Source organism: Marmota marmota, unplaced genomic scaffold (genome assembly GCF_001458135.2).
Source record: "Marmota marmota marmota unplaced genomic scaffold, marMar, whole genome shotgun sequence".
Lineage (NCBI taxonomy): Eukaryota > Metazoa > Chordata > Mammalia > Rodentia > Sciuridae > Marmota > Marmota marmota.
Genome location: NW_025999842.1, coordinates 50,172,633 through 50,181,340, shown reverse-complemented (window position 1 = coordinate 50,181,340; position 8,708 = coordinate 50,172,633). Strand labels below are relative to the sequence as shown.

Genomic DNA, 8,708 nt, shown 5'->3' with positions numbered 1-8,708 from the left:
TTTTTTTTTTTTTTTTTTTGGTGAGAAATAATGCAAGCCAGAAAACAATGGGATCAAGATGGGAGGAAGAAAATATGTCACCTTAGAAGTTTATATCAAGGAAAGTTATCCCTCAACAATGAAAGTAAAACAAAGATTTTTTTTTTTTTTTTTAAATGACCTGAAGAGCCAATCCAAGAATGTTAAAGGAAATTGCTCAAGCTCAAGAGAAATGATCACACAAAGCCAGGGATTTTTCTCAGTTTTATTCACAAAAGAATTCTGAATGTCTGAACGGGTATCTGGAACACGGTAGTTTCTCAACAGACACTTGATGAATGAATGGATGGATGGTTGGATGAATAATATGATGTGTCACACATAGCTATCTTAGACAAAGCTGTGAAATCAAGTGTAAACAAGGTAAATTTAAGATGTTTTAAAGTAGGAAATCGGTTTTAATGGCAGTCAGGAATCACAAGATTTACCAACTTCAGTGAAAAGAGAAGAAAAACATATATGAAATTCAAAAACAAGGATGATGTCAAAAACCGTAAGACCTGAAAAAGTAGTATCTGTTAACAGACTTCATTACAGTGAACAATGATTTCATTATCTCCCACAGGACCTACTCAGCCCAAAGACAATGAATTTACTTAAAGTATTTTTTAAGTTGTTGATGGACCTTTATTTTATTTATTTATACGCAGTGCTGAGAATCAAATCCAGTATCTCACACGTGCTAGGCAAGTGCTCTACCACTGAATCACAACCCCAGTCCTAAGATATAGAATTTAATGGATCAAGTTAATGATTGCTCACTACATGGGAAGCTCTGTCACAGGTGTTGGGATTACTGAGTGAAGCAAACATGATCTACCTACCCTCAAAGAGCTGACAATCTAAGTTGAATAGGCAGAGTCTGTGCATAGAAACTTAAGGTTTAAAATAGTAAGTGTCCACTGAGAGGAACACACGAAGCAATGTGAACTTTTAGACTCAAAGTTTCTGGCTGGATTAGCTGGATTTTGATGGATTCAAATAAAAGATCCTAGGGGAGGCCTCTGGTCAATGGTATCACTGAAGCCCCAAAGTAGTGTAGGGGCTCCTGGCCAACTTGGACCACGTGCAAAATGAGTAAGCCAGGAAAATCAGTCAGGAATGAAAGAATGGAGCACACACCACAGAGAGGAATGAAGAGGAAATAGAAAATGTTACTTCAGCAAAACAAAAAGATCTCCAGCAAAATAAACATAGCCTTAGCATGTTATATTCCAGTGCACAGGAAACCGAAATGCAATTATTTGGTTCTTTACAGTTTAGCCTTTTTTGCTCAAATTTGTTCTAGTGGGTTAGTGTTTCTTACAACTAAAAGATCCTTAAGAGAACAGAAATGTATTATTGCTACCAAGAATATACAGTAAGAATATTTCTGGACTTCCTTAAGTATGCTATGTAATTAATTTAATCATGAAACTTCAGATACTTTTGAAGTTAAATTTACACAAAATATATAAAATGTGAAGTTTACCTTAGGTTTAATAAAATGATTAACGGGCACCAATTTTTCCTGAGTACATTTTGCATGATACATTCTATGCTTGATACTTCATACATATATTATCTCCTTTCATTTCAAAATGACCCACTGATATATACATTATTTTCAGCCTTTTCTAGATGAAGAAACTGAGTCTCAGAGGGGACATACAGAATGCTAGCCACACTAGAGAATTTGCACTCATTCATTTATGATGCCAGAGCCCAGGTTATATTGCACGTTGTTTGTTTCTAATTTTTAAGTGATTTTAATTCTTCCACACTGCAAAACCATATCTCTGCAATAAAACACTTTTAGAATATTTTTCAAAAAATTAGCATCTACCTTGATCTAGCTAAATCTACCTTGATCATTATGATACTTAAAGTTGATCCTCTTTCCCTCCCAAGGTATCTATTTCCACCCCTTTTTAATGATCTTCATGTCATCAGGCCATGTAAATACTAGCATCTGTCTGGACAATATAAAAAAGTGAACTTTTCCACAGATATAAAAACTCACTTACAAAAACAAATGAAAGAATTTGGAGGATACATGCAAATGGCGTATTGATCCTTTATGCATATTTTTTTCTGCAGTATAGGTGCAATGTATTTCTATTAGCATGACATATCTTCTTCAAACTAAGGAAGGGCAAGATGTACATTTGTAAACATTAGAATTTGCTCTGACTCAGAAACCATGAATCATTCTGCACAGATCCTGGTAATGAGTCATAGCCCTTGTTTATTTATAGACTAGACTGACTCCATCAGTTGTTCATGACCCAAGAAATGCAAAAGCATCCTAGACTCTCAAAGATACTCTCATGCCAGCTTTTCTTCATTACATAAATTAGGCAGTATGGATGTATGGTTTATTCCCCGCATTCTCAGTCCATTTACTTAGCAAATTTGCATTTTTGACCAGGGGAATGAATTTAAGACAGGAGTTCTGGTATTTGATTTGCTACTAACACCCTTTTCTGTGCAACAAAAGCTTCAGCTGAAAAGTAAAGCATCTACTTCACCCTCAAGTAATTAAAATGTACAGCTTTATTAGAGCAGAGATTGCTTTCTATTTTGCTCATTGCCTCCCCCCCCACACTTTAGAATAGTGCAGTGTATTTAGTGTATGCTAATGAATAGGACTAGAAATAGTGTGTGCTAATGAAATAGGACTAGAAATAAAAAGATGAAAAGATTTGAATTATTTGGACTCAAATGTAGTTCAGCAAATAATTCTTGAACATCTAGAAACACAAAGTATCATAAGAGAGCTTGTAGGCTACTGGTAAAACTCTGATGAGACTGTGTATACAATTTTCATTTTATTCCATGTGAAGTTTGAGATGTCCCAAATGAATGAGGTAGGTGTGTGGGGAGAGGCAGGGGACTCTGCATGGACACAGAAAGAGTTTGTGAAAAATAAATCTAAAAAAGCAACTTGGTCAACCTACATGAGGTGAAAAAAACACAAGAGCAAGTCACCACTGGTGCCAGTTCCTATTTCCTGGGAAAAGGACAGGCCTTTAGAAACATCAGGTAACAATACCCAGTCACCATGTAAGAACATACTTCAGATTAGGAGACACAGCTCCTCTGCTGCAGAGTGACTGCGTCAGTGACGATGTGGACAGGCACTGCCAACAGGAGGACCTCATTTTCATTAAAGGACATCTAATGTGCTTTCAGAGACTGAGATTCAATTATTTTAGCAGGTAGATAATTTGACTTTGTACCTATTGTGTCAGTCCTTTTTAATTTTTAAGTTCCACTTAAAAATAATCATTTCTACTCTTGCAAAATTCTCGTTTGTTCATCTTGCATAATATTTGCTCCTTATGAGGAATGTATTTTCCTTGAGGACCTCACCAACCCATGTTTCCCAACACAGCCAGATCTGAGGTCAGTTCTGGAGACAAGGGACTTCAAGAGGAAGACCAGGGATCAGGGAAGTAGGCTATGCAAAGAAGGGGAGCTGTACCCGAAATCTGCCACCGACCTCATGCCTGTCACTGAGGCCAGCATGAATGCTTGCAGTGCAAGTGACCCATCTGCCAGGGTGACCTCAGGCCCTGGAGCAACAGCAAATAAAGCCATGAACATACTGTTCTCTGGACACTTTCACAGTCCTTCCTTTCCAGGGCTTGCAGCTCTCGACCTGCAACCTGCAATGCTGGCCCTTTCTTAGCTAAGACTCTTTAACAACTTATTTTGCTAAAACATGTTCAATCTTCATTCCGCCAAGAATGTGAGTAAATATTTCAAAATAATAGGAGCATTTCTCTAACAAAAAAAAATTTTCATTGGAAAACAAAGAACTCGACAAAAATCCAACAGATCCTCCAAGCATTATTTGAATGGTACAGGAGTCAAGTTTCTGTCAGATCAGTTACAAACCATGGTTAATGAAGCAGGAAATTATTTTCCTCTAAGCAAGTAGTAGGGTAAAGCCAGAAGGCCACAACCAAAACATTTAATGCCATCAATTATACTGAGAAATATATCAAGCCCTTTTCTAAGAAAATATATTCCTCATAAGAAGCAAATATTATGCAAGATGAACAAATGAGGATTTTTCAAGGGTAGAATGTGGAACTTAAAAATAAAAAAAGTACTGACACAATAGGTACAAAGTCAAGTTGTCTACCTATAAAAATAATTAAATCTCAGTCTCTGAAAAGACATTAAATGTCCTTTAATGCAAAATATCATATTATGCTTGAGGCTGAGTGCATTGTTAATCAAACTTGAGTTTTTAACTCTATCTCTGCCATTGGTCAGCCATGAGACCTTAGGCTCACAACATTTACTGTGGGAATTAAATGAGATGACTCACATAAAGAACACCGAGCTTGGTGCAGGGTTTACTCTTCATGCATATCAGCTACTGCTATAGGCACTTTTGCAACACGGACCATAAGTGTCTGCTTTGTCTGCTTGAAGACTCACTTTTAAGAAAACCCATTTCTTGAGAGGCAGCTATATCATTTGCAGATAACTTATATTGCTAGAAAGTTTTCTCTCCATGGTGTCCAAAACACAAGGCATCCATTGACACATGTCAAGTGTAAGGCTTTTTTTCATAGAAGACCTTTTCCCCATCAATGAGCGGTCCTGACCAAGAGCCCTTCTCCTCTCAGGTGAAGCCTCTCGTGTTTCTTCAGGGTGCTTGGGTCACTGCAAGCTCCTTGACCTGCCTAGTGTTCTCTTCTGAGGACATTCCAGGTCCCTTAAACCATGAGACCCACAGGTATATCGTTATGGTACAAAAGATGAACAAGATAAGCAACCTGAAGAGTGTGTGAACAATCTAAGATATTTGAGAGTCAGAGCTCTAGCTACAGCCCGAGCAAGGAAGCCCTGACGTCTGTGTCCCAGCTGATTCTTTAGAACCAGGTATCTTCCCAGCAGCTACACACGCATTTGATGTTTGGAACACAAGTGAACAGCTTTTCATGTGTTCCTCCCAAAAGCCATGTTGTTGGTCTGAATCCCTTGTTTCAAACTATCCTGTTAAATTCTGATTCTGCTCTTTGTTGTACTCTTTCTCAGTGCCATGTCACCCAAACTTGTTTAGCTTGCCTTCAATGTCTTTATCATACAGACAGGATGAGCAGGCCAATGTCACGGACAGGACTTGAAGACAGCACTAGAAAGTCACCTCCAGATTCATATCATCTCCTTGGTAACAATTCTGGAACTAATAGTAGTACTATCATTTAGTCTATTTTTCTCTTTCCTTCATAAATATATCAAAAGCCTGTGACACATCACTTTGTTGGATTCTGTGTGTATCCAATGTAATACTAGTACTACTACCACAAAACTAAGAGGTTACTATGGTATGCCTCCAGTTTAGAGAACTTACACTGGATTCTAAACTGGTCCCCTAATTATTTACATTTAATTATTTTACAATTTCATTTTATAGCCAATCTGACATAAGATGTTCAGTTTTAGAATTTATTATGTCCTCTAAAGAAACAATTTAAAAAGTGATTTTTCTTAATATGATTTATAACATATACAAAAAGAAGGTGCCCTAAAGATATTGATATGAATTGGAAATCAGGAACACGAGTGTAAGTCTATGATCTATTTACTACCTTGGAAAAGGTCAATGGGCATGTGTAGAAGTTTTCTAAATATCCTCTTGGGTTTATAGGACTCACTAAATAACTCTGAAACTCTTCCATACACAGGCATTCTCTACTCCTTCCTTTCTCTGCCAAGACATTCTGTATCTTTATGAGGTTACTCAACCCATTCACTTTGAGCACAAGGAAGTTAGCACCTGCTATGAGGAATCAGAATGTGAAATGTGATGACCCGGCCCTGTGATAAGTGCCTGACCTTAGCAAACAGAAACAAAACCTCTGAGAAAAGAATAAAAATGCAGTAACATGCAATCCAGTGTTGTGAGGCCCTTCATAGGAGCCAAAATCAGTCATGGTGGAAGTGGTGCTTGAGACTGTGTACAATTCATGGGTCAGTGGCTACAGGATGATAGGCAATGGCTTGGTTGCCCCATCCTCTGACACTATAACATGATAGTTTCCCAGGAGGAAAAAAAAAAAGTCAGCAAGTTGTGCTAGCGATAGGAACCTACAGTCCATTTCTCATCTGGCGTAATAGTTCACAGATCAGGTCCACACACAATGTAGTGCCCTGGAAATCAACAAGAGCTCAGCACTCTGAACTGTGCCAAACAGCAAGATGAGGATTGGGGCTGGTATAAATATTCAATTGGGAAGTTACGGCCAATCGCCTTGCACTGTGTGTTTAGTGCAACTCAAAACTGCTCCACCTGGTCCCTTCTGGCTCCCTCATGTCTACCTCAAGCTGGCAGCTGGAAGGCAGGCTGAGCCTGGGAGATCTTTTAATTTGCAGCAGCACCAGGGGGCCAGGCAGGAGGGATGACAATACATATGCGGGGATTCAATTACAGAGCTGTCTTTCTCCCAGGTGGGAGGCAACACTGACTGCAGGGAATTCAATGCTTCCTTAAGGTCCCTCAGGAAAGAATCCATGGTTTGCAAATATTGGGATGATCTGCTCTCGTGATGAAGGTCTTGGCAAAAAAAAAAAAATTAAGCAAACTAATGCTTCTTTAAGTTTAGGCGCAATCTTTACATTTAAACTGTTTTCCAAAATAAAGTCTTTCTGTAATGTCTGCCTTGAAAATACAGATGACAGCTTCTAAATTCTGAAAAAAGCTACTGTTTAGCCTATATAATGTACAGTAAGAGGAGCTTTGAGATCACTAGCCCATGAATGTCACTGCTGAAAAGGTTTTTAAACATTGCATATATTTAGATGCATTGAACCATGAATAATTAAGGGCAACACGCAGTGTTCTAAATTTAAAGCACTTGAGTAGTTCCTAGAAGCTTGACAAAAATTATTTACCATGCAATCATTTCTTTACAATAAAATGCCCCAATGTCATTCATTTTGGGGACACTGATTTCAATTATCCGTGGCAATTTGTCAATGCTGAAGAATGGAAGTGCACTTCATGTTTCACCTACTACAAAGCAAACCCACCAAATCAAGAGTAAGACTATACAAACACAGACAACTAGAGTTCCCTAAAATACTTCTACATGAATAGTTAATGTTAATCATCAACGAAAATAATCTACTTATAAAAATAGATTTGTCAGTGATATTATAGGCTGTCCTCAATTTATGACGGGGTTACGTCCTCAAAAAACTCATTGTAGATTGAAAATATCATTAAGTAAAAATTCATTAAATCTACCTAATCTGTGGAGCATCATAGCTTAGTTTAGCTTACCTTAATTGACCAATTATATTTTTTCATTGTGTGCATGTATGAATACTTAGTAAAAATCTATTACATATAATTGTGATGCACCAATAAAAATAAGTAAGTTAATAATAAATGAAAACCTAAAAGTAATGACATGCACAGATGGAGGAAGGAATTTTAAAAATAAACTGGAGTATTGCAATTTTTTTTTAAAAAATGTGCTTCTGCTAACCTATGATCCAGCAAAATATAAAGCCTATTTTATAATAATGTGCCAAATATCTCACATAATTCTTTGAATACTCTGCTGAAAATGAAAAGCAGTAGTTTATGGGGTTGCACCAATGCAAAGTCAAAAACTATCTAACATTGTAAGTTAAGAAGCATCTATACACAAGCTTCTCAGGCTTTCTTCCAAACTCCCTGTCCTCATTGTCCTGTTTCTATGCTTAAGTAGCTTTGATTTATTATACATCCAATGCAAAAAAAAAAAAAAAAGTTGCACTTGTTTCAACTCTGTCTCCCAGGATCACACTTGCCCTAATAGACCCTTTTCTTCCATGGCAGTTAGAGCTCCAACTCACCAATCAAACCATCCTCTGTTCGAAGCCCTCTCCTGCCTTCCCAGCCCTCTTAGAGTCATTCAGAACTCCTCACTTGACCCCTCAGACCTTACTCCTTTGCAAGAGACATGATACCCCATTTCTCTGACTATCCTCTAAAGGGTTCCCCTCACTTGCACTTGTAGAGCTCCAATATCATCATCCCATCTTGGCAAGCTGGTTCTAACTGGTTGTTCTTCAAACATGTCTAATGCACTTTCAGAATAGGACCTCTGCACTTAATGTTCACTTTTCCTAGAGCATGGTTTCCCAGCTGTCCTTCTGTTTCTATGTTCAGACATTCCCTGTTCAGAGATCCCTTCCCACCCTTCTTATAGAAAATAGCATCTCTTCCACTCAATAATTGCCAGCTATCCCAGTACCCTGTTTCATTCTTCTATTATCTCTCTGGTATGCTATATTTACTTCTTAATCATCTCTCTGTACAAACAGGGAATTTTTATTCATTGCTCTATCTATAGTACCTAGAACAGTGACTGGCACATAGTAAATGTGAAATTAACATGTGTTAAATGTATAATAAATTTTCCAATAATTTCAGTTGACTTGCCGGGTCAGACCTAGTTACCTAGGCTTTATTGCACTGATCAATCAATATCGCTCATTTTTTTTTTTGATGGCATAATTTTATTTTTTTGTACACACCATTCTCCAATAAACAAAACGATACAGTTCCAGTATAAAAATTATATAATTTTGTTGACAGAATCTATGATATTTTTTCATCTTTAAATATGAGAAATAGATTAGGAATTATTCATCTCTACCATATTTCAGGCACTGTG

The 8,708-nt window shown here is 37.4% G+C and overlaps 1 protein-coding gene across 11 annotated transcripts in view; it reads right to left on the bottom strand.

Moving 5' to 3' along the window:
• Positions 1–8,708, bottom strand: part of Eya4 (EYA transcriptional coactivator and phosphatase 4) — a 266,666-nt gene that overhangs the window by 78,893 nt on the left and 179,065 nt on the right. The window lies entirely within an intron of this gene.